Source organism: Cygnus atratus, chromosome 16 (assembly GCF_013377495.2).
Source record: "Cygnus atratus isolate AKBS03 ecotype Queensland, Australia chromosome 16, CAtr_DNAZoo_HiC_assembly, whole genome shotgun sequence".
NCBI lineage: Eukaryota > Metazoa > Chordata > Aves > Anseriformes > Anatidae > Cygnus > Cygnus atratus.
In genome coordinates, this window is record NC_066377.1 from 4,282,422 (window position 1) to 4,307,751 (window position 25,330).

Genomic DNA, 25,330 nt, shown 5'->3' on the forward strand with positions numbered 1-25,330 from the left:
CTGAAGTACTCAAAACTTATGAGCTTGACAGAGTGATAGAACCAAAGCAGCCTGTGTGTTGTTCAGTAGTGATGGAGCACATCTTAGTGGATGCAAGGAAGGATTGTGCCAGTGACTGAACATATTAATATCTGTGAACAGAAATGCATCTGCATGCAGAATTTGGAATAAAATGGACTTTGCACTCTGGAAATCTGTCTTTATATTTTTACAAGGCTGATCTTGCACATGGTTATACTGAACAAGGAGATGCTAGCCAGTATACTGGCATTATCACTAAGCATCTTCTTTTTGTTTGTTTTTTAAATATGGACTATGCCAAACTTGGGTTTTAGATTTCCCAAGCTACAAAGATTCCCAGCTAAGAGGATTTGACTAGTTGGAGATGTAAATATCTTTGATGCCTCAGAATACCTTACAATAAATTAACAGGCACAGAACATTTCTGTTCCTAGTTTGAGTTACATACCTGGGAGATATTAGTGCTTGTTTACAACTGTATTTTACATTATTTACAATCAATACAAATTAACTTAAATGTAAAGTCACAGTGCATTTCTGTTTGCCATCTCTCCTTAGATAGTTTACAAATACTTAAGACAAAATGCTTTTTAAAGAAACTGACATTGTGTGTTCATACCAAAGACGAAAAGAAAATGTGAAAGAAAAGCAAGTGATCCAAATTCAGCCCCTAACAGAACAGGTAGGAAGAGATTTACCATGCAAAATAAGTTAATAGGTATTCCCCCCCAAACCATGGAAATAGTAAGATCAGAATGCTTTTTCTCCCCATGCTTTTGGAGTTGATACCATTAAGCTCGGTATGGTTGGATTTTTTTTTTTTTTAATCTCCTCCAAAGTACACTGTTCACAAATCAAAATATTTTACACAAATACATTTCAGCTAGCACTTTAATAATAAAAATGTAGAAAAGCATTATATTTGTCTATTTGCCTTTAATTTTAGTAACGTTCATTTTAATTTAAATATTTATTTCAGTCATTTTTCTTTTCTGCAGAGGAAGGAGAAGGTTAAGAAAAAAGAATTGTTCCACTCAAACATTCATACGAATACAGCTGAATATTTCAATCTGTGATAGACACAGGCATTATTGTAACGCATTTATACATTAGTTAAATACAGTTATTAGACCTTATACAGGAATGAATGAGAATGACATTCCTTCATTCCTTGATGTGCTATAAAGGAAATTAAAAAAAATTCTAGTTGGCCCTTTTGACCCTAATATCTGTGAAATAAAGTTGATGGATTCATATTCACTTGACTTGCTAGCTTCATCCATGTTTCTGGTATAAGTTGTAAACTATGTGCATCAAGGCCTTCATTGATTTAATGTTGTCTAACCTTGAAGCAATCAGTGTACCTCCAGCTGGTTACGGTTCAGCCAGAATAGCTGATGCTAGTGCATGTCACGCTCAGTATCAGCGATAGAGATTAAGAACTTACTCAAAACTCACTTTCCTATGAACTGAGCATAAAGCTGTAACGTAAGTGATGATTTGTTGACCCAGGACCTCATAAATTCTCACCTCAGCACCATATTTGTCTTAATGATGTATAGGGAGACCGTTTTGGTCACAGGATCCAGAACAGGTTTCGTGAAGAGATCGGACCACATCAGTGTTGAATAGGGCTCACACCCTAACAAAACCACAAACGTTTTAAAGATAGTCCTAGAATTAATCAGCTTGGAAATATAAAGCACAAAAGCCATACTTACATTATTTTCTACTCTAATTATGCAACATTTAAATATCAAGGTGCCATGCAAGATTAGGTAATTGCGGTTCATTAGGAATCAGCAGAGAGTTCAACTGCACCAGCCAATCATGCATGTCCTACACTAAACACTGCAGTATGTTTGGGACTTTTGTTGTTTTGTACACTTGGCATCCAAGCTGTGCATTTCCAAGTGATGCGCTAATAACATTATTGCTCTTTAATGGCATTTTTGATTATATAATTACGCCAGAAGCCTCACAGACATGGAAATATATGTGCACTGGCATTTAATTGCTTTATCATCATGACTATAATCACAAATGAGGACCTTCCAGAACTGAGAGCCAACTGAGGTTTTTAACTCATTTGGTTCTACCTGTCACCATAATAAACACTGAAACCTCTGGAACTCCTTGGAAATTTCCTGTGTGCTCTGTCATGTTTTAAAGTATTACATATCAAAGAGTCTCATTTATGTATTTTGAGTGGGTGGTTGCTTTTGTACAAAACTGTTCCCATTTCTCAGGATGATGTCCACTGCTCAAGAGGGTGAACAAATGCAAGTGTATATTTTCTCACACAGCTACTTGCAGCACACACTTTAAGGCAAGCTGGCCATCCCATAACTCAGGGTGCCAGCTGGCCTATATCACCTGTGCTCTAACATGGGCTTTTGCACCCTCAAAATTGCTTATGAGCTTGCTGAAATAGGCCTTGTACGCAGGCTGTCTGGAGCAAGCCTGGTCTCATCCAGGTACTCATATCCACCTTGGCTGCCGGTTCCCCTTCTCCTGCTGACGGTGCTTGAGCGCTGTCCCCAACCCACTGTGAGCATCTACATGAGGAGCAAGTCCATGACACAGAGCCAGATGATATTACTACCTCTGTACATGTCTTCCAGGCAGAGCACTCAAGAGACCAGAGGTGATATCAAAAATAAAAAAGGTATTCTGTAGAAGGAAAAAAAAAGGGAAAAAAGGCAATTCCCCCCCACACTTCCACTATAATGCACTGAAACAGACAGGATTATTTTTAAATTAAATAAGGCTTAAATAGTAGAAAACACATTTACATTAAAATCCAGAATTTTAATAAGCTCAGACCTTGGAGTTAGATCCCATTTTATGAAGCTGTAATTGAATAACAACTTTTACTCAATGAAAAGACCAGGCAAACTCTTTTCAAGGCTATTTGAAGGTAAGAATTATTTTGCATGAAAGCAACAATTAATTAGCACTCAGCAAGGTTCCCTCTACTTTATGCTGTGAAGTAAAAGCAGGTCACTTCTGCAGCCCCTCACACCTGTTACAGGTCACAGACCCATACCTGAGCACAGTATCTTCTTTGCTGTTTCAGCACCTCAAGGTTAAAGCCTATTTTCCTTCCAAAAAGGAGAGTAAGTAAATTTTGCTTGTGGAATATGACTGCAACAGGGGATGGAATTGGAAACTTTTCTGTCTGAGATATATAAAATTCAAATCACTGCTATTAAATCTGAACATTTTATAAACTAACAATTTTCCCTAAGTTACACAACTATGCTCCAAACCCCACAGCTGGTCAGCACAGATTTCGTCAGGCTACAGACAAAACCTGCTTGCTCCCTTCTACATCCTTTTCCCTGTTAGGGCACCCTTAACAGACATTTTTTTCTGATTCAGAATTTGAGCTTAATCTGGTACATTTGGTTTATACATAAAACATCATGACTTACTATTCCTTGTACAGGATGTTTCAAAAATTAAACCTAACTGTAAGTTCCCTGAGTAACAACAGCTTACTCTGCCAGGGGAGTGGGAAAACATCGTGCCTTGAGCGAAAGCGAAAAAAATTAGTTCTCTGATGCTCAAAATAGCCCTTTGACAAACACAAGCCCACGCGAGGCTGGGGTAACCATCTAGCCAGCCAATTTTGTTGTCACATCGCTGTCACTGGCTTCAAGGGCCATCACACTCACAGTGCTTGTTGCTCCTGCTTAAAGAAGATGAGTTCTTCTCTGTCTGCCCCCCGTCTCAGCCAGTGAAATCTCCATTTGATTAGTTAAGACTGCTGGCTGGCAGACTTGAATTATTTGTATATCAGTATTGACACCGCTCCACATTTAGTGTAAATGTGATTATCATTAGGACACTGAGAGCTATCAAATGAGAGTACTTTGAGGAGTGTCAGCTCTTAAGTAGAAATAAATGCGCGCACACACACAGGTGGACTCAGAATAAGTCCTTGGGCTCCTTTTCCCCTCTTCCCCATCAGGTTTCCCCTGTATGCATCATGGCTCTCATTTTTTCTACACTTCTTACAGCAAAAAACTAGCTGGGAAAACCACTCAAATCCACAGGAGACAAGCTTTGAATTTCTCCCACTGTCCCCTCCGGAGCTGCGATGGCTCCCATGAGATGAGCAGTGTGCTCCAAAGCACCAGGAATGGCTCTGGTCCCGTTCCTGCCACCAGCTAAGCAGGCAGGCTGTACACCTGAACAAGGTGTACACCCCTAAAGGAAGATATAGTGCCAGGGCTGCCCAGCAGCCATATCCCTGGCTGGGTCAAACAGCAGAAGAAAGATCCATTGGCTAGGACATCAGACCACGATATACAAAAGACAGAGCATAGGACCCAGGTTGACCAGACTTGTCCTACGTGACTTTGTGCAAGGCTTCAGTGGGACTTGTCTTACCCTAAAACTTAGGGCAGAGAGTCTCAATCAGTCTCAATGACCACCAGAGCAAGACACCTTCAACAAAGCGATCAGACCAGCCCACCAGGAGAGGACAAGCACTGTGCAGGACAACACATAAAACTAGCACTGCCTACATACCCATCTTCTCCGGCCTAGCACCACAGGACGTAGAAGAGAGAAATTCCACAGCCAGGAAACCAGGGGCAAGAGCAGCACGCTGCCCAGCAGTGATGCAGGACAGATGGTCTGCAGAGCCCGCAAAGGGTGGGAGTTCACTAACGGATTACTAAAAGGGGTTAGTGGGACAGCTCTCCATGGATCATGAAGGTACCGCCAAGCTGTCTTCTGAAGAACTGATTTCTTCTAAAGGAAGTAGACCAGCAAAGATCGAAAGGATTGAAAGTAATCAGATCCCACGGGGCAGGTACACCCATGTTAGTCAGGCACAGGGAGGGAGAAAAACCACAACACACAAACAACACAAAGAAACCAAAGCACAAAGACCCTAAACCTTCCCCACCAACGCTTTACTCAGGGAAATAACTGCAAGCTGCAAACAGAAGATGATTTCCAGCTACAAAGAGAAAAGAAATTACCCTGAAAAGCAAGAATTTAATAAAGCCACTAGAGCTTTTTTCATTGCACTATTAGTTAAGATTTTTGAATACATAAATGAGAATTATTTGACTGACAGCCTCTTTATCAATAGTATAATCAGCTTTCTATTGTTGGAATAAGTCATTTATTTCAACAGTGGAAACATTTATTTTAGCTGCAGAAATATAACCCTATTTATTTCCAATCTGTAAGAGTAACCCCTGGTAGTATAAACGAATTTAAAGAGAAAGACAATTTCTTATCTGCAGAAAGCAGCGACAACACCAGCAAAGGACAATGGTCTGCATTTTTAGTAATGCAAACACTAGCCTTCTATTTCCACATTTGAATTTCTAGCCTCAGAACAATATTAGTGTCTACAATGAAACTAAGTTTCCGGTAATCTAATTTTACCATATATTATTTAAGTATCAGGACATTTAACTATTAATCTATCCTTTTACCTTCTTAGTGTTAATATTCTCAGGCCGCTTACAACTTTCAATTGCAAGGCTGTTTCATCACCAGCTGTCATCACTTAAAATTTTTCTTCTATTTATAAAGAAAGCATAAAGTAGTAAGCTGTATCACTAAAGCTAGACAGAACATACTTTTGCATATAGTCATGTGCCAATTCCTACTTGACTGAACATGATCATATTTTTAGGTACTAGAATTAATAGCTAACAGCTTTAAAAGTCTCGCCAAATATTCATTATTAGAGAGAAAACTGAAAAGGTCTAATCCATTTTAAATGTCTCTGACAATTGCCATTAAAGCATCCTTGCGTGATTTGTCATAGATATTTATATTTAGGCAGCACAGAGACTGATCGTAGGAGTCTACATCCAGCGTTGTTCTTCCTCTTCGTTAACGTGAGTGGAAGAAGTGTCAAATACATTACAAAAACAAACGCCTTACACTCTTAACCCATCTCCAAATACAGGTACGTGTGTATTTGCATAGAGTGACAGGGCTGTGCCTTCTGCAAGTGAAGCACACTGGTGCCAACCGTTAAGGTCATAGCTTTTTATTTTTATTTTTTTTCCAGTACATGAGGGCATGAGGACAAGTGGAGCAGCAACACGGGAGCCCACCCAGAGCCCCACTCACTCCGCTACTGCCCCTGGTTTGCTGCATGCGGCTGCTCCCCCAGCACAGCACATTCTCCTGAAGGGCTAAGACGCTGCTGCAAATGTCAGTCCTGCCCCTAACAGCAAAGACTCTGCCTGCATTTTCATTAACTTCATTAATACTTTTTCCCAGTTGCTTAATATAGGTTTCAAAAGCCAGGGGCATAAAGGTTCACTTTGGAATTGATTAGGATTCTGTTTGGCTCTAGTAAATACACTTTCCCTTGGCCTTGCAATTGCCAATTTTTAGGTCTGAGGGAACAAACAAGAAATCCACTGTACATAAGCAACATATGCAATCTTTTCCAATATATTTTTCAAGTATTACAGTTCCATTTTTATTCCTTTTCTCACAAAATCACTTGAAAGTTATGCTGCAAACCTCAAGCGAACCATATAGCTACTGTGAATTCAGGAGGCCCAGGGTGCCTAGTTTAAGTAGTTTAAGTGGCATGGACTGCTCTTACAATCAACGTGTTCTCAGAAAGCTAAAACTCACAATTTTTCAGACTGAAATGCACGACTGGCAGTAATCCATAATCCTGACACAGTGTCATGGGTGCCAAAGGGCCTCCAGTGAGTGCTGCCTTCGCATTTTTAGAAGTGTTTTATGAGCTCGAGACCCCAGAATTAAGTATCTTTACTTGCAAGCAACCTGCCATCCACTAATGCTACAGGAAAACCAAGCCAAACAAAAAAAACAGCCAAGCACAGAACAAAATCTAACCTATATGTAAAGTCTCCTTATCCTCAAATCCTCCACTCCAAGGGCTCGAGTGTTAAAAGCTCTCAGCTTCAAACCCATTACCATACCATTTGCTCTTTTTAATCTGTCACCAACTTGTTTTTGCTGAGAATGAGCATTTAAAAAAAGATAGCAAGACAAACAGATGACCCTACCGCATGTTCTGCTGATTTCTTACAAGTGTCCAGGGTTCCTATTCACACTGTTGTAGAATTGAGCAATAAAGAGATATTTACAGTCATGGCAAAAGATGGACTATGCTGTAGTGAACTAGGTCCCCAATCAATTTCCTAATTGCTAGACTGCAGCATTTACTAACCCGATTCCAGAATTACTTCTTTCCCTGCTCTAAGTAAAAAAACATAAAACAGCCCATTGGTTATTTAACTAATAAAGCTGCCCATGCAGTTTCATTTATTGCACGGGCAGGATATTTTGTTTATTTCCAAAGAATATGGAGACACAGAGCTGCTTCTGTGCAGCTATCATCCCTGCTGCCTTCTGCTCAGTAAAGCAAAGAGGAAGCAAAAGGGCAAGCCTGGAGCAGCCTCATCAGAATTCCTCCCCCCCCAAACGTTGTCATAAAAATCTAACATTAGTTTTTAAGGAGAGTTACTGCTGTGATCCTGAATGGAGAAATACAGAGCTGGTCACAGCTGGAATTTCATTAACATTTCACAAGGAACTGTGTTCTGGAAGGATTTATCCAAGTAAATTCTTTAGATACTTTTTCTTAAATGAGGTTATGGATTTAAAAAGAGAAGACAGTCGCACTATACCAAGTATTCTTACAGATGGAAACATTTCAAAGTGGTACACTGACACCTTACACGTTTTTCAAGCTTTGTAACTTTAATATTTAAAAAAGCAATAAAAAAAGTCTCATCACACAAATTATGCAACTAAGCAAGACCAAATGTGCTTCTCCCAAAGCCACCTCAAGCATCTTTAACGAAGACCAAGCAACTCCATGACTTGTATCATGCAGGTGGGTTGAGCACGGGCAGTGCACTTGCATAAGCTGCCTGAGCTCAGCTGTGCCAGACCAACACGGGGCTACTGCCATGCACACACTGCTGCCCCGCCACGAGGGAGCCTGTATCCTGCACTGGCCGAGGTGGCATCCTTCTCTCACTGGGGTTTTAGTCTCTCTAATAAGACAGATGTCCTGCTCTCTGCACATGTGCAGAACTTCAGAGTTTTTCACAACTGCACAGATGTTCATCATTGTTATCCTATTCATTCTTAGAAATTGTAACACGTGTTACGTGCACCATCTATATCTGCAATCCATGTTCTTACTGTGTGCATTAACAAAGTACCCAAACCTTAGAGACAACGTAGAAGCAATGCAGGAACAGTGCACAAGAAAGGGCAGTGGAGCAGAAGCTGCTTGTTTTATCTCAACAGAAAGCTCTGTGATGCAGCCACATCAAATCCATGAAACAGCTTTAATTTAGCCAGCCTGTACTATTGAGCAGGGCTGATACCTGATGACTACCCAAAGCCCCGTCCAACTTTAACTACCCTACAATCCTGAGAAAGACTGCAATCCTCATAAATGGAGTGCAGCTGCTCAGTGCACCTCTGCAATATTTTTTCCCCCACCTCTACCTTGTTTTTCCAGGCAAGGCACATCATGAAAGAAACTAGCACACAAGAAACCTGGAATCCAAAATAATTCCTTTAATTTAAGTATTCTCATAGGAATCTAGGTATCAAAACCCCAAAGAAAGTAGACTTGATGAATCTGTAGCTTCTCAGATAACACCAAAAATGACCATTAAATCCTCCTGAAAAATGACTATCAATTATCCACCAACATTTGAAAATGAAAGCCTAACACAAAATCATTCATTCCAGCTTTGGTGCCTGTGTGCAACAATGAGGCTCTAAGGCACTATTTCAACACAACATTACATGAATTCTTGTTACTTAAGATGGTATCAACATGCCAAGCCTAGAGAAAACTTATTAAAATTCCACATGCATTACTGTTATTAAAGCACCATCCATCCCTCCCATTGAGGTTAAATGTCTGTCCTTCTCTACCTCACGATTCTTCCAATATCCCTTAACACCACAGACTAGAAAATCATGCAGCATGTTAATGCAGAAAAGAAGAAATAAGAAACATTTAAAACCAAGAATAACGAAGAATAAAAAGATGAATAAAATGTAAGAAAGGAAGTATTGGTCCCAGAGTAGAACTTACGAGTAGTCTAGCAGCTGGCATGTAAAGTTACTGCCCATTATGATTTTTAATGTTCTAGTTATGATAAAACTGGAGAAGTTAGATGTAGGCTAGAACAATTAGTCCAAATAATCCACCCCCTTGCCAACAGAGGATAGATATAAATTGGCTAAGAAAAAGCATCTCAGCAGTGACATCCTATAGCCTGACCTGCAAGTCCAGTTTCATGAAGATGTGCCTTACAATACTGGGAAGGTAAAATCAATATCACATAAGAAATGCTTACAGAAAGACATGCAATGAAGAACTTCAACTGTTGTCTCTATTCAGGGATACATATTCAAAGGAACTTTAAAGATGAAGAAACCTCAAGGCTCTATGAAATAACTGGTAATTCTGCCAGACAGAGAAAGCTTGACTTGAATATAGATAAACCATATATACCTGCTTGCAACAGGACATTTTAGATGGCAGAAAGAGGCATCTAAGTACATAGCCATTCTGCCTGTGTTGATGACTGGCTAAAGCCTCATGCTGGTGAGGAAGAGAAGTTTGGAAAAAAAGATTTTTAATATTCAACCCCTAACCATTATCACCTGTTAGAAGAAAAAAGTTTCAGGTGCAAATTACATTGTTAAGTCCAACAGCTGGCTTTGAAAGGTTCAGTAGCACCTCTAGCTGCAGAGATAATGGAACACCCTCCTGGACAACTCTCAGAAAGTAAGATTTTAACAATTAAAGCTCAAACACCTTTTTTCCCTAGGTGCCTCAGACAGTTGCCCCTCAGATCCAGACCAGAGCCGGCATTGCAAGTGGCACTAGAATTCTGGGAGAAAGTGATACAAATGTCCAGAAAAATTAGCATGCTGATAAAGCTGACAGACACAAACGTACAACACAGCCATCTATCTCTAGCAGGTATCCGAATCCCTGACAATCCCTCTCTGAAACACTTGTGGAGTCAGCAGCGTGCAATGTGACATTAGAGCTTTTGAGTCAACAGGGAGCAGGATGCCTGACTGAAAACAGTAATTTTTGTTTCATTGCACTGTCTCGCCACGCTAGGAGCTCGATATTCTGCAATTAGCACCGAGAGAAGTGCTCCCTCAACATAAGCAGTGCAGTACTGCACAGCTGGGAGCAGGCAGAGGATACAGCTTGGGGCACTGGGCTCCGCACCGACTCCATTGTACACAAAACTACTGCAGATCACCAGCATGCTAGAGGCGGTCCGGGTATTCCACCTTACTAGTAAGAAAGTAAAATACGAGGAGAATGGTTGAGAAAAGGTTTTAAAATTGGTCTAACTTCACTTTTTAAAACACAATGAATTTGCATGGAGTAAACCGTGTAGAGAAGCAGCACCGACCATAGCCTCGGAAACACCAACGCACAGCAGTAATGAGGAGGCACAACCACCAGGGCTGACAGGCAAACAGGAACATTTCTCAAGAGGCTTACTCTTTGAAACAGAAAAATACAGTCACTCCATCTTCACTGAAGTTGCCCTTCTTTTTTTCTAAGCTTATCTAATTAAATCAATGCAAATACCCACAAAGCCAGACTCACTTCAGCTAAAGATGCAGTTACATTTCTTTTAAATTAACTTGGAAAAAACCTACTGTCAAATAGATTACATATATGTATTCCTCCAGTTAAATTAAACTTCAGTTAAACTGATGGAACAATTAATCTTAAATGTCAAAATAAAAAATAGGGAATCTCATATTTACACACAAAACCAAGTTCTGCCAAGCAGTAAACCAAGAACAATTTTTGCTGAACATCTGGCTTCACACATGGTTAAATTTCATGGTTACCAGCAATTCTGAAGTCAAAATTTTCAAAGAATTTATTGGTTTGCATAATTAAAAAAAAAAAAAAGCATCTTACAGCACCGTAGGGTAGACATGGTGATCCACAGACAATGAGACTTTGAGGAGATTATAGGTTCCAGCTGTCTGCCTTGCCTAGCGATCTCCCTAAGGTGCTGTTTTCTCATGATACCAGTAAGCACTTTTCATGGGTTTACATAAAAGGTACCATATATCATCAAATCAAAAGAAGGTTATTGCTACCTTATTACGCTGAATATGTGGCTTAATCCTAAAAACAGAAAGCCAAAATAAAATGCGCAGTTCTACATTACCAATTATTTTTTATTCAGTATATACAACCAATTTGTTAATGGGTAACTCCAACAATTGACTTCAACATTACATATCAAATCATGTAACTATATTCACATTTTCAGAGGTCAGACTTGTCCAGTATTGCTGACTTTTCAGGTTATTACTCCGGCCAAACAATATGAAGCCATGGCTTGTTAACATACTTTACCTTATTAGTTTCACTCAGCAATAGTATCGGTCATCACGTTTATTAAAACAGATTGTTCTTGCATCCTGCTAAAACCTATGGGAGATTTGCCACTGCAGAATTTTCTACTTCCTTGCGAGATCTTCTGAAGTTTAAGTGAAAACTCAAACACTTCCTATCTTTTTTCTGCATCTGACAGAAATAAACCTTGCATCACTCTTCTGAGGCACCAAAAATACTCCACAGTTAAGTCCAGATAGCCATGAAAATAACAAAAAACAAGACATTAGATGGCTCACTCCTCTGCTCTGCTGCCAGCAGCTTCTTTGGCTGTTCTCCAGCCGAGCAGCTGCCAGTTCACAAGAACTCTGACCTTCCCAGAATGCAGACCGAGGGATTCCCAGAACCTCTGTAAGCCAAAGATCAGCCACTTCCCACTTGTTCCAGTTGGAAAGCCGAATTTTGATGATGTTACGCTGACTTACAGCAGAATGGAATTTGAATACTAGGAAGCATCAACATCTACCTTTGGGGTGACTCCCATGGAATGGAAATTGTTCTGGGCACCAAGAGCTACATTACAAATACTAACATCTTACAGACCCTCGGCAAAGGCAAAATCCACAGCAAAGCACAGCTCGCTCCAACAGCAAAGCTGCACAGACAGCACGGGTGCATCAGGTTTGATTAAAGGGCTGCTGCAGCTTCTTGAAGCTGAGACCTGCACACTCAAGTGCTGTGGCTCAGCAGAACACTTTGGCATTTGTGCAACTGGGCTGCTGAGCTGATCTACAGCCCTCTGTTACCAGGTCAGCTTTATATTAATTTCTCCTAGTGAGCGCATATAACAGACGTGGCAAGAAGAAGGCCTCTGTGTTGGACAGCGGCAGACTGACAGGGGGAATAGTATATCTGAAGCTTTTAGCCACCACATATGAAGACAAGAGCTGGAGCCCACCAGCAGGAATGCCAGTGTCAGACCCTGAACTGCTGAAATGCAAAAGGGAATCGGTACCACACACATCCCTCCACCCCTCCTCCACTTTACAGTAGCATAAATAAGGATATTTCAGCATTATGCACCTTACTTTCACACCATATTTCCCTCAATAGCCTACAGCAGTAATTTCAGTCATGTTCATAAGGGTCTATAAAGTTTTTATTTTTACACACTTCCCTGAAATACCGAGCTGGGACCCGTGCAGAGCCATGCGTGGCACCTGGCTGCTGCAGCACATTGATGCGCTACCCAGGCACAGCACAGAGCAGCTGCTTCCCCTCTTCTTGCTCCACAACTCAGCCCCGTCACCTCGCAGTGCTGCACCAACCAGCACACATGGCTGGGATTAACTACCCACAGGTACTCCCCACATAAAATTATTTTGTCAATGATTAATCTGTAGTAGCATTTATCACCTCATTTTAACCAACCTGTACCACAATTCGAGACAGCACAAAGGATCACCTAATTAATACAGCAACCTTTTTTTTGTAGAATACTCTGCTGCTACTGCTCAATTAATCTATGGTTTATGGAATATAATTTATTGCTTATTTATTTAGTGTTTATTGCTTAGAACCTTAATTTCATCATTCAGGACATGTTATGACTGCAGCTTTGCTTGCTGCAAGATCTCTATTTTTAATTTTTTGTAATAACACAGGAGTCTGGCATTAAAGAAGTCTTTAAAATAGAAAACCTGCACTGAGACTGTCATGAGTGAGAAGGACAGAGTTTGGATACAAAACTTGCCAATTTCTGTGGTCTAGATTTTCATTTACAAGATTAACACCAAAAATATGGTTAGACAGTGTGAAGAATGTTATGTTTCACAAAACATGTACATTTCATGAAAAAAATGTTATTTACAAGAAAGATCGGTTAGTGTCTACAGCTTAATAATTCCAAATACAGCTATTACTTTCCAATAGATAGATATTTAAAGCAATCCTTGTAAAGACACCCTAACAGTGGTTATATACATCTTTTGGCCTATCAGAACAATCTTCTATTAAGTCTATGATTGTGATAAAGATCATCATTAACACCTCTAAGCATTTATAATACCGGTGCAGATCCTGGAAGCACCGATTATTTGGTATGCATGAGCTAGGTGCTAAGAGCAAACTCTCTAGCTGCAGTTCTTCAGATGGGAGTTCATCTGGACATCTGAATAAAGACGCACATCCCATGGGGGAAATGCCAGAAAAGCCAGTTACAGTAAGCTATTACCCGATACACAAGAGGCAATTTACCTGACGCAGACAAGCAGAATGGGAAGAACTCCGCATGGAGTAGATGCTCTGGGCAAAGGAAATTTGCTGAGCATTTTGGAAAAAAAAAAAGATCAAGTAACATGGATTTTATAATTTCAGGTCTTCTAATGATCCAGTCACAATCAATAAGGAGTTCTGCTGCTGACTTCAGCGGAGCCAAGGCTTTATTCATGATGTATAAGCACTGTGGACTAAAACACATTTTAATTGTTCTAGGGTTTTCCCCAGTCACAAATATTTATTACGAATGGACTATATATATATATATTTTTGACAAAGATCACACAATTCTTGAGTTGAAAGTTCATATAATAAAGCTAGCAGCCTTAAATTGACGGGTTACAGTAATTTTGTCATAGGAAGTCTTCTGTGACAGTCACACAGGTCATATCCATCAGTGGCTCCTGAAAGGACAGCAGAGTATACAAAACCCTCCAATCTCTGCCTAGACAGCTATGGGGAACTCCAGAGGACAGGACTGACACTCTTTGTGTCTCCTGCTAAATCTTGGACAGCTCTGACTCTTAAAATCCTTCCATCCCTCCCTTCCCCTGCTAAAACAAGGGCAAGAAGTTTTGTGACCATCAGGCATATTACTGTGTCTTTTTTAAGATACTTGAAAGCAGCAGGGGAAAAATAACACAAATAAAACCACTCACCATATTTGGTGTCAGTCTTTACTGTCAGCGCAGCTAAAACTCCTCAAAATAACGAAAGCTCCACAAACGTTATTAGCAAAAATTTCACACTTTTTAATGGATATTTACAGTTTGAAGCAGTCTTTTAATCACTTTTGCTATTCACATCTGATGGCTTCAGGAAATGTTGAATTCAGATATTAGACTACCAAGGATGACTGGATGTAGTCCAATAAGAAACTGAGATCAGACAAGTTAGATTAGCCATCTGTCCTAAATAAACACAAATCAGGACTACTTTTTAGCGTCCTTTCAACCCAATCTTAACTGCAAGAAGAGCTTTACTGAAGGCAGCAGTTGTGACAAGGTAGACTCAGGAAGTTTACAACCATACCTTTCCACAATGTGTCTTAGTCTCAATAGTAAGATGCTCAACTCTAACTAGTCTGTCCTAGATATAGCACAAGAACGCCGCATGATGACAGCCAGATTTCAGTCTTTAAATTGCCACAAGAGCAAATTACATTTGTACCAGCTACTGTTCTAGTTAAAATTATTACCAGGAGAGTGGATTCATAATGTGCTGGTTCCTGTTCTCATTATAAGTTCTCGTGAGAATGAATTGTAATCAGAATTTTAATGCCTCATCCACTGTGAAAGATAGCTGTAAAAAATATATTAATTTGACCTTTTCAAAATTTTGTTATTTGACTTGGTGCCTATTCTTATTTGCTCATATCTATAAGTTACTAGAAAATCGAAGTATGTTAGTAAGTCAGAAGACTTTTCTACTAATTTTTTCCTCCTAGGGTAAGGAGTACAATCTTATGACACTCTTTCAATACTATGTGCAGGCCAAACAAAGTCACAGCCTTAAGCAATCATTACCATTTGAGAAGGGTTTCACCACTATTAAAGAAACAGGGATATTCTAAAAGTAAGTATCTTCAGAGAAATAAAACAATATATCCGCACAGGACAGAGCACATAGCAAATGAGTTCTTCCAGTAAACATTCCCAGGGGATGACCTAAATCAGAGACCATCTTAAAACAAAATTAATGTCTCTGGAGATGCCTCCTGTCTCTATTGACTAACACCAGGAGCCTCAAAGACCAACTTAAATTACAATATAAAGGTGGTTCTTGTCCTCCTAATTGTCTTCATTTATGAAAATATGCAAAGAAGCTGAGCTGTATAAAACTCCAAGGGAGCTGGTATTAACCTGATATGCTCCTATGAATAAAGAGATCTAAGAACCTGCACCTAAGCAGCTGGTGGGAAGCAAGTAGCAAACGCAGCATACTCCTAGAGCTGTAGTGCTTTTCTATCGCTAGCCAGCAGCCCTGGGGACTGCTCCTTCCCTCCTGTGAGCAACGCGGCAGGCTAGGAATTATTGCACCAACCTGCCACTCACCAAAATATTCTTTGATGACTTCATCTGAATTAATTTTAATTTCGTAGCATACAAAGAGGTTGACAGAAAGCAGATTTATCGGATGGCAGAACCCGACCTTCGTTTCATAACCCATACCATACGGTCAGTCTCACCGTTCTGTCTGTAAATCTGATGCTACACAGATTTGTTTTTACCAGTGACAGGCATGAGGACCACTGGTCCAGAAAGACAACATTCTGACAATTCTTTTAGGCAAGCTGTTGATCTGCATTAGCAAATTTTGGGTGTTTTGTGTGACACCAGATCCTAGAAGTCATTTTTTCATTGGGGTCACAACACTGAACCAAACGCTAAGTCACCTTTCAATCACTCATTTTGTTAAACACTCCCTAGGGTTCCACTTAGCCAATCTACGATTAGAAGTACACATGGTTCATTATGTGTGCTATCCAGTAAACTCACTATAAAATTAAATTGCTGCTCCATAGCGTATGCTGCAAACTAACAAGACAATACTTTCCTCAGTACCGTGTCAGACAGGACAACCAATCCATTAAGGATTCTCAAATAAACCTCATACAATATCAGTACCCTTCTCCTCCATGAGGAAAAAAAAAAAAAAAAAAACAGAAACACAAAACTTTAGGTCTGGAAGAGTTCTCAAACTCCACTCATCCTGCACAATTCAACCTTCCTGGTCTCACAGCAGCTTCGGTGATGATTTTTCCCTTTTTGCCTGCCTTGGTAGCAAAGGCTTTTCCTGTACAGCTAAGTACGATTACAGACAAATGCATGAGAGGTATTAGGGCAGAAATACATACACACACTCCTCTAGACCTTGGTTCAATTTCATATTAAAACTGTGATAGAGTAACACTTCAACAAGTCAGTGATATAGAAACCTGAACATCAGTGGTTATACCACTGATGGATTTTGGTTCCCAAGTTGCTCAGGTACTTCTGAAAATTGCACCCCTAACACCTACTTCATTGCGACATGACTAGAATTTGTTTGCACCAAACCTGGCTGCATTACTGACCATATCCATCACACAGCTGACATCAAAGCAACATCCAACCCCCAAACAAGGATGGCATGCAAGACATAGCTCCCCATTTCCAGTGATCTGCTGTGCCCCCTTTCTGAGCCATCATCCATGTCTTACATACAGAGTTGTTCAGCAGCACAGCTCCTCTGGATACAAGACATTTGAGTACATACACACATTGGATAAGTGAACTCGTGATCCTCCTCCTCTGTGGCAGTCTCACAGCTAAAAAATATATATTTTTTACCCATGTCCCAGTGACCTACACAAAGCTTAGACCTAAGTTTAACTTTCTCATTTCAGATGAAATTTCCGAGTCCTGCTTCTAAGGACACATCAGCAGGGTTTGGTGTCTTTCATGCAGGTAATGAAAAAAATCTGAAAGTTGTTTGAAGTTCTATTGTGAAGCAATTATGCTAGCATTATTATAATACTGATCCAATGAAGATAACACAGCATTGTTACAGTGAAGCTGTGGTGACCTTGAAGTGTTAATTCCCAGAGCCATTAGGGCTTTGGGATGTCGAGGTGGCAATGTTTTGGCTTCCACAGTGAAGATGCATGTTCACAGCTCTGCTCTTACAGCAACCCCTACAGTTAGTGCACAGAGTGGAACTGATGGCTGTCTCCATAGAGACCTCGTGTCCTGCTTTCGAAAACTGAAAGAAAATGGGAGCTATGACAACAGACAAACCTGTGGGATGAGGAGGCGTAAACAAGTCAGCAGGAAGCCCACAGTAGTACACTGGGGCCAAGCCTCATGTTTTCGTTGTTATCCGCTATTAACATAAACAGATAACTAAAGTACTCGAACTGTGCTGTTTGTGTAACCGGTACCGGCGACACCAAAATTTGCACCATCACATGGCTGAGTCACAAGACAGAGACTCGCAGACATCTGGGCTCTGTGTGTCCTTCAGACTGATAAGGAAATATCTCAGTTTCCCTTCTGTAAAGCCACAGTCCTGGTCTCGCAGCATTATTGCTGTCATCCTGCCAACATGCAGAGACAAAAACACTTAAGACACTACCAGACCGATCTTCACTCAAGATCATTTTAGATGAAAGAATGAAGGCAATGTCATTAGTTGATGAAGACAAGAACATGGATTTACTAAGCCTGTCTTCTCTGAGACAACTTAAACCAATCTGATGGCCCTGCTCTTCTTGAGAGATCTGGACTGAAAGATAGATCTGGCTTTGCTCCTGTCTTCCCTGTATGAGCTGTTCCTACACAGCTTGTTGAACTGGGAGAACTTTTCCACTTAAGGGCAGAAAAACATTCAAACCTATTTAATAGGAGACATTCCTAACTAAAGAGCACCCTTGGTATTTGTAAGACATTTTTTAGAAGTAATTTGCTTTAAGGATGATAAAGTCAGCTCTTCACTGTTTTATTAGAAAGCATCCAGAAGGTCGTTACCTCCAGCACATTGGGATACATCTCCCAGACAGCAAGAGATGTGGCAACAGGCAGCTGCTCTGCAAGTCTTGGAAGAACTAGAGCTTGTAATCAACTTCTGTTTTTTTTTTTTTTTCTTTCCTCAGGTACTGTCAGGATGCACAGGCTCTGAAATATGGTGCTCTATGAGTCTCAACCTGATAGTTCTTGAGTGGAATTATTACAGAATGGTTTTATATGTACAGTGTTTCTTCAGTGACTCCTGCCTTTACACACCTATGCCCTTTTGCTACAGAGGAAGGACCACAGTACCATTATTTAGGTATGCTCTTGTGGTAAGGCAGCCACCTTAAATAAAGCTCTCTGTACACAAAATGCTTTCCTGGAAGTACAGGGCCTCTCTGAGGCGAACAGTGTTCCCATTCTCAATACTATTTCTACCTAAATATCAGGGTTTGATATTTGCTCTTTAGATGTTTCGCTATTTCACTGGCGTCACTCACAAAAAAATGCGTTAGCATTTCACTAGCCTTTCAGTAACACACATCCTCAGTTTAGTGGATTACCATCCAGTAACTCTTCCCTGTGTAATGTTGCGCAAATGAAGTTGCATGGTTTTTGAAGCAGTGCATTGTCCAGAACACTGCATGCAGAAATGTTTTGTACTCACTCCGTTGTCAGTAATTAAATTTGCTGTTCTCATTCAGGACACAATTTCCCCTAATTTCGCAACAGAATCTTTGTCTGATTGCACAGATTGAGACGTTATCCTCACCATTACATCCTGGGGACGACAACAAAAATAGAAAGACCACTGCTAATGAGGTCGAGCTTACATATAATAAACAATAAATTGCCTAAATATAGATTTAGGTAACTAGATCCTCGGATGCTCTCTTGCAGGTACACACTATGTTCTAAGTATTATTGTGCTGAATTTAGGGATGGGAAGTCTATCATTTGGTAAAATAAATACTGTAATTAATCAACTTTTCCATTTTATCAGGAAGAGGAACAAGGCTGGATACCTTAATAAAGGCATGCTATAGTTCCTATTTTTCTTTTTAATTATTTTATAATTTTTTAAACCTATTAAAAATAGGCAAATATGTACAATAACTACCTCCTGAATGCTTTCATCAAACAGGCCTTCACACAGGAAAACATGGGACAGAGCTGAACCCATACATGGACACTGCCAGACTTTTTTACTGACAGCAGCAGCACCACCACCAGCTAGTAGGGTATTTACCCCATACAAATTTATCCAGAAAATGCCACAATGAGATAAGGAAGCTTTATCATCTCTGTCATACATGGAGGAATTGCACAAAACCTCCTGAGGTCATACATGTAATTTATAGACCTACGAAAAGGGGGTGCTCAGGGCAAGCATAAGACTCCCACACAAAAAGAGCCTGTGAGGAGGTAATAGTGTGTAGCCAGTGACAGACACCACAATAAAGGAGGAACCCATTATATCAGATCTAAGCCATATTCCAGAATGCAAATCAAAACGTAAATGGTAGATGATCCATGACACAGACTCATTTTTCATGGGTTCACAGATAAGAAGCTTTTGAGGCAGACAACGTGCAGCAAGAAAATTTATATTTTTGAGAGAAGCGTTTCTGCTCTTGCAAGTATTGCCAATAGAGACAGGGCATTTCAGACCAAGCAGCTCACTCCCTTCCCACGCTTTGTTTGTTGTTAAAGGCTATGTTTAAAGGCATTATCCGCAGTCAGCTATCCAAAGGGCTTGAAAACCATACAATTAACTATAAGCACCCTGTATTTTAAATAAGCAAAACCAAAAAACTGTAAATAGTTACAAGACTGTTCCAAAGTCCATCAGAATTGGCAGAAAGACTCCCATTGACTGGGATGGGCATTCTACTGAACCCTTTTCATACTGGTGAACGAACCAGGGAAAATATTTAAGTTACAGTCTCATGTTTAATTTTACTTGTTGACAAGTTCATTTACTATCAAATATTAGAATCATTGACATGGCTTCCCTAGTAAATCACACAGCCAGTTTGCTCTGCCTTCAGCAAGCAGTGACATTATTCTTTCCAAAGATGCAGCATTTTTCAATGAGAGAGAATGAACAAAAATAAATAAATAACAGCTGAGAAGCTGAATTTATCTTTCTTTTTTCTGCTCATCTACATAACAGTCCAAAATTTGTTTTGTCACCAGAGACTTGATTTAGGAGAATAAACTACCTCTCCTTGTAGCACATGACAATCATGTTGAGCCTTAAAATTTGTTAATTATCATCTCCCATAATGAAGCTTACCTGCCCCCTCAATAAATAAGATTCCTTCCACACTTGCTTTCAACAGATTTTTCAGGAACAAAAATTAGAAGCAGTAATAAATTCTGAGGATTTCTTTCTATAGAGTTAAGAACACCATCTAATATATGTTCTTAGGCTAGAACACTCAGGTGCTGCCAAATAGCTTGGGATGTATTCTGTAAATATAATTTTACTCAAATGAGCGATCCAGTCTGGATACAGACTTCAGATGTTTAGCCAGTCCACTGTAGAGGCTCTGAGGTCTTCTGTGTTTCTGGGTGGAGTGTTTCTATTTCTGACCTTTCCCATGGTCTGCTGAGCAGCCCCTCTAACAGCTCAGAACACCGCAAGCATGCTGCGGCCACAGGAACAGTCCCTGCTTCCTCCTGCATCGACCGTGCTAAAAGCATCCTGCGTACCTCACTGATAGCCTCTGTGGTAAATCTACCCAGCAGGCACCAGTACAACTTATCATATTTCCTCCAAAATCATCCCAACTATTACAAGAATCACAAAAGCAAGAGTGATTCACAAACCTGAAGTGATCCGCATGAAATTTTTGCTAAGGCCAAGCTCAGGCCACTCCAAGAGTAAGATACTATCACTGTGAAAAAACTCTCTCAATTTATGATTCTCATCTCACAACCTTTAAATATACTTACATTCATATCTCAAGACAGCTCAGGTATCTCACTCTAGTTTTGTAGCTGGGGGAGACTGGCACATGAAAAGTCTCTCAGAGGCCTTTAGCAGGAGGCTGCACCAGAAGTTACTTCCAAGGCACCATAGACTCTAACCTCCAGGAGGCACATATTCACTTGCCATCCCTGCTCTCTTCTCTGGTCAAACTTTTTTTTTTTTTTTTTTTAAATATACCAGAGCAAGCAGATTTCTTTGTTCACTACTACCAATTCTGAACACGCGTGAAGATGGCAAAGAACACGAGAGACAAGAGGGAACATCTAACAGCATGGAGGTCAGAAGGGCAGCCATTAGTGCTCTCACCAAAACAACGGCAAGAACAAGAAGAAAGACTATTAAGTGAGGTAGGATTCGTTTCCTTCATTCCTGTCAGCATAACACACTTACTGACCCCTACTCAAAACAGGTGTATGCCTGAACAATTTGGGATATGTTTTTTTGGAATTTTTTTTGGGCAAATCATCAGCTGAGAAACTTCAAACTGCTTCTGCCATTCGCATAAGCAGGATAGTTTTCAGTCCACAGCAAGTCAAATGATACTGAAAGGTATTACAGGCCAGTGCAAGCACCCGGAATATCTTAAGAGAAATGAGACTTATGTATGCCATGGAGCCCAGAATAATGCAATTTCTTAAGTTAATGAATGGCTCACCTCTTAATAGCAAGGACTTGCCTCACATGATTTATGCCTGTTGATCTGCGATTAACTGCCACCACAACAGCAAGATTTATTGCAGTTCATATTATAACTGGAAGTCCATTGACTGCTTGTAATAAAAAAACACTAAAAATCAGAAAACCATCTGTAATAAGAGAGTATGGCCTACACAGCATTTCATCAGAGCTTTTGTGAATATTCATTTGTCTTACCAAACCTATAACTGCATTTTCATGTCAATCAATCACCACATTAATGGGCTATTTTCTACTGCAAACACATTCACTTACTAGAGACGCCTATAGAAGGGGAGAGTCAGCACTTACCTCTCAAAGGCTTGCTCTACCTTGAAGAGGTGAGAAGGCCAACATTTATCTCACTATTTGCCTCAGAGTTCTCAACCCTCACAAGGCAGAGGGAACAACAGCTCGCAGGTTTGATAGCTTAACTCACTCTGCCACGTCCCTTGAGCAAAAAGGACTACAGTTCAGGAGCACCACTACATGAATGTCCTGTTTCCACAAGCTGGTGCACATCAAAAACCATCTCCACCTACGCAAGATGGAAGAATTTTGTGCTCTTATTCTTTGCATCCAATTATCTTTATAATCAACTTTGCTTCAGGTGGTAGGTTCATGCCATATGGCCTCTCAGTACATCTCCCTCCTCTTCTACATCCAAAAATATGCCTAATACTTAATATACTAAAGTACAGAACAAGTACAGAACAGGCTTATGTGAGCAAATGGTGGAAAGCCTATCTGCCTTAAACAGCCAAGAACGCTATTTATAATTATCAGTAAATACATACACAGACATACAACTAGAAGTTATTTATCTAGCAGAAATCCAAGTAAAATGTCAACAGTTGACTATCTAGACTAAATATATTTTATGAGGCTCATACAGAATAACTTAAGGACAGTTTCTATTTAAATGCCCATTTTTTTTTGGTTGTTTTTAAATTATTTTACGTTCTTCTCTCTACTGACCAGAAAAAGCAGAAACCGAGAGGGGTAAAAACCTCAGACAAGATGGCTGCAAGCATACAAACGTAGTAAATCCCTACACAACATAGAATAGCAGATAGGAAATCAACAACGGTAGCACGTGTGTGAAGGCAGACCTAGGGCAGCTTTAGTTAATGCCTCAGTAAGTTACACAAGTTTTACATGACTACTACCTTTACAGTTAAATAAAGCTTGAATAGCAACAGCTCTTACATCACATGAAAGCTAGGCTTTACCCCTGAAGTAGAGACCACTTTCTCCAGTGAAGCAGTATTTTGTACGCTTCATAACAGTAGAAAAAGTAGCAGTATGTTCACATTTACAATATCATCTGCTTGGTATAAGTGGTTTATTTTCTCTTGAAGCAGCAATCATAACGTTCTTCACACAAATGAAAGTACACTATTTTCACCAAAAAAAACAGCATGGGCCTTTGCAAATTACTTCAAAAATTTTAGACTACACAGCTTTAGTATCCCACACAGGTGGCTAGGAACAGGTAAAGCTAAGTTTCTAGGCGCCATGTCCTCAAGAGGGAAAGCAAAGCCACACACAGGCACCTAAGTGCTTCCTCACAAAAACAGATCTAAAAATAAGACACAGAAGAACCAGTATGCAGAGCACTTTGCCATTAAGAAATATCAAGGAACTAGGCAAAACCAGAATTCTACCTGCCTTATGGGTGTACTCACCTGCTCAGGAATCGCAGCTCCTACAAGATGTACAGACTGCTTCATCAGCTTACCCCCTGCAAACACCAGCTCCTAGCACTCCCCAACCTTCTCAGGGAAAAACAGGTCACTGTACATGGGACCAATCCCTTTTGCACACCTGGAGCACATTCTGCCAACCCATATGAAATCAATGTAGGAGTAGCTACCAACAGCTGCCACTAACTTTTAAGACTGTAGTAGTCTCAGGTGCGTATCAACACTGAACCTTGCAGCAGGGATTCAGTGCTCCTATTTACCTGCTCAAAGCTTGCCTGGGGTCACATCTGCCCTTTCTTCTCAGCTAATATGTTCCTCCAGAGGTCCCCATGCTCTGCTGACTAGAGGGGAAGCTGTGATGAATCAGGGTCTAGACACCTAAGGAATTTTAGGGTAAACTAAAAATTCACTTGAGGAGGGAAAAGGAGTCTCTCACAATTTTGGAATTTGCATAGTTCTACCCCCATCTTGTTTATTGAGCCACCAAACCGCTACATACCAGGAGGACAGCATTGCTTCAAACATTTAAAGAAAAAGTACATTTTTAACTTAAATAATGTGTTCTTCTGTTCTTAGAGAAATATGAAACATTGCTTAATTTAGGGAAATAGAAAGCTCATTCACATGGGAAAAATCAGTGCTTTGCTATAATGGGCTTTTAATTAACCACATATTGCACTGTAGTTGGCAGGATAAAGTAAATGCTGTTAATGTTTCCCCAACTATTGCCCCTATCCTATGAAATAAAATGCAATCACAGAATCAGCTGAGAAAATAACTTTATTGAATTTTCAGATTTATGAACAATAACAGACCCCAAAGCTATTACATGCCAGTAGATGGCAATCTTTAGATATAGTAAAAAAAATGTTATTAACAAATATAAAATTTGAAATTGAAACTGAATGACATTAAAAAATACTCTATTCAAGTACAGAAATTGTTCTCAAGTTATTCACAATTACTCAAGTTTCATTTTTACAAAACCAAAAACCAGGAGAGTTTTATAAGTTTATTTTTATTTTTCATTCCAAAAATGTATTTTTATTTTATTTATTTGTTTATTACCAAGTTGGGAAACAGGATGGAGACGGACATTAACCTGAAAATTGCATCTTTTTTCCTGGACAAGTGGAATATTTCAGTTTTTCATTAAAATTCACAGTTTTGATCCTCCTGCAAGTCCCCCACATGGCCATAAGCACAGCCAGGTCAAACCCAGGCTGCGGCAGCTCCCATCACATGAATTTGTGCAACAGGAATGTGAATGTGCATCTGCTTGTATCTTGTACTGGAGAGTGTCTACGGGTTGTTCAAATGCTTCTGGCTACACAATGAGAGAAGTGCCACAAAGCCTTTGGGACAGAGGACAAAAATGTAGCAGTTAAGGGGCAAAAGAATTTTTTGTTTGAGTAGATGAGGCCTACCACTCACAGCTGGGTACCCCACCTTAGGGAAGAGGAGATGGAGAATTACACTAATGTAAATGAGTTAAGTTTCACTGTTTCATTGCTTTCATAGGAAAGCAAAGAAATCTTAGTACTGAAATTTACTGGTTTAAGATCTAACAGCATCTCCATCTCAAAACATGGTCAACACATCAACAGATATGCAGAGGAGTACACTGCTCTATATTTAATTTCCGATCTTCAAAAAAGCAGCACTTGAAATTTTGGTTACTGTCAGTTCATGATTACTTAAGACCTCAGGACATCACGAAATGTGATCACACTTCTAACAGCAGAGGAAACCCAATAACACTTTCAATATCGAT

General features: G+C 39.9%; 1 protein-coding gene across 2 annotated transcripts in view; it reads right to left on the minus strand.

Annotated features, from left to right (window-relative positions):
- The window catches only part of CDH4 (cadherin 4), a 455,912-nt gene that overhangs the window by 397,428 nt on the left and 33,154 nt on the right, over positions 1 to 25,330 (minus strand). The window contains exon 1 of one of the 2 annotated variants that reach the window (XM_035548145.2): positions 23,539 to 23,784. The exons of the other annotated variant lie outside the window; for it this stretch is intronic. The gene's annotated coding sequence lies outside the window, so the exon portion shown is untranslated. Of the gene's footprint in view, positions 1 to 23,538; positions 23,785 to 25,330 lie in introns of those variants that run through there. 2 annotated transcript variants of the gene reach the window in all.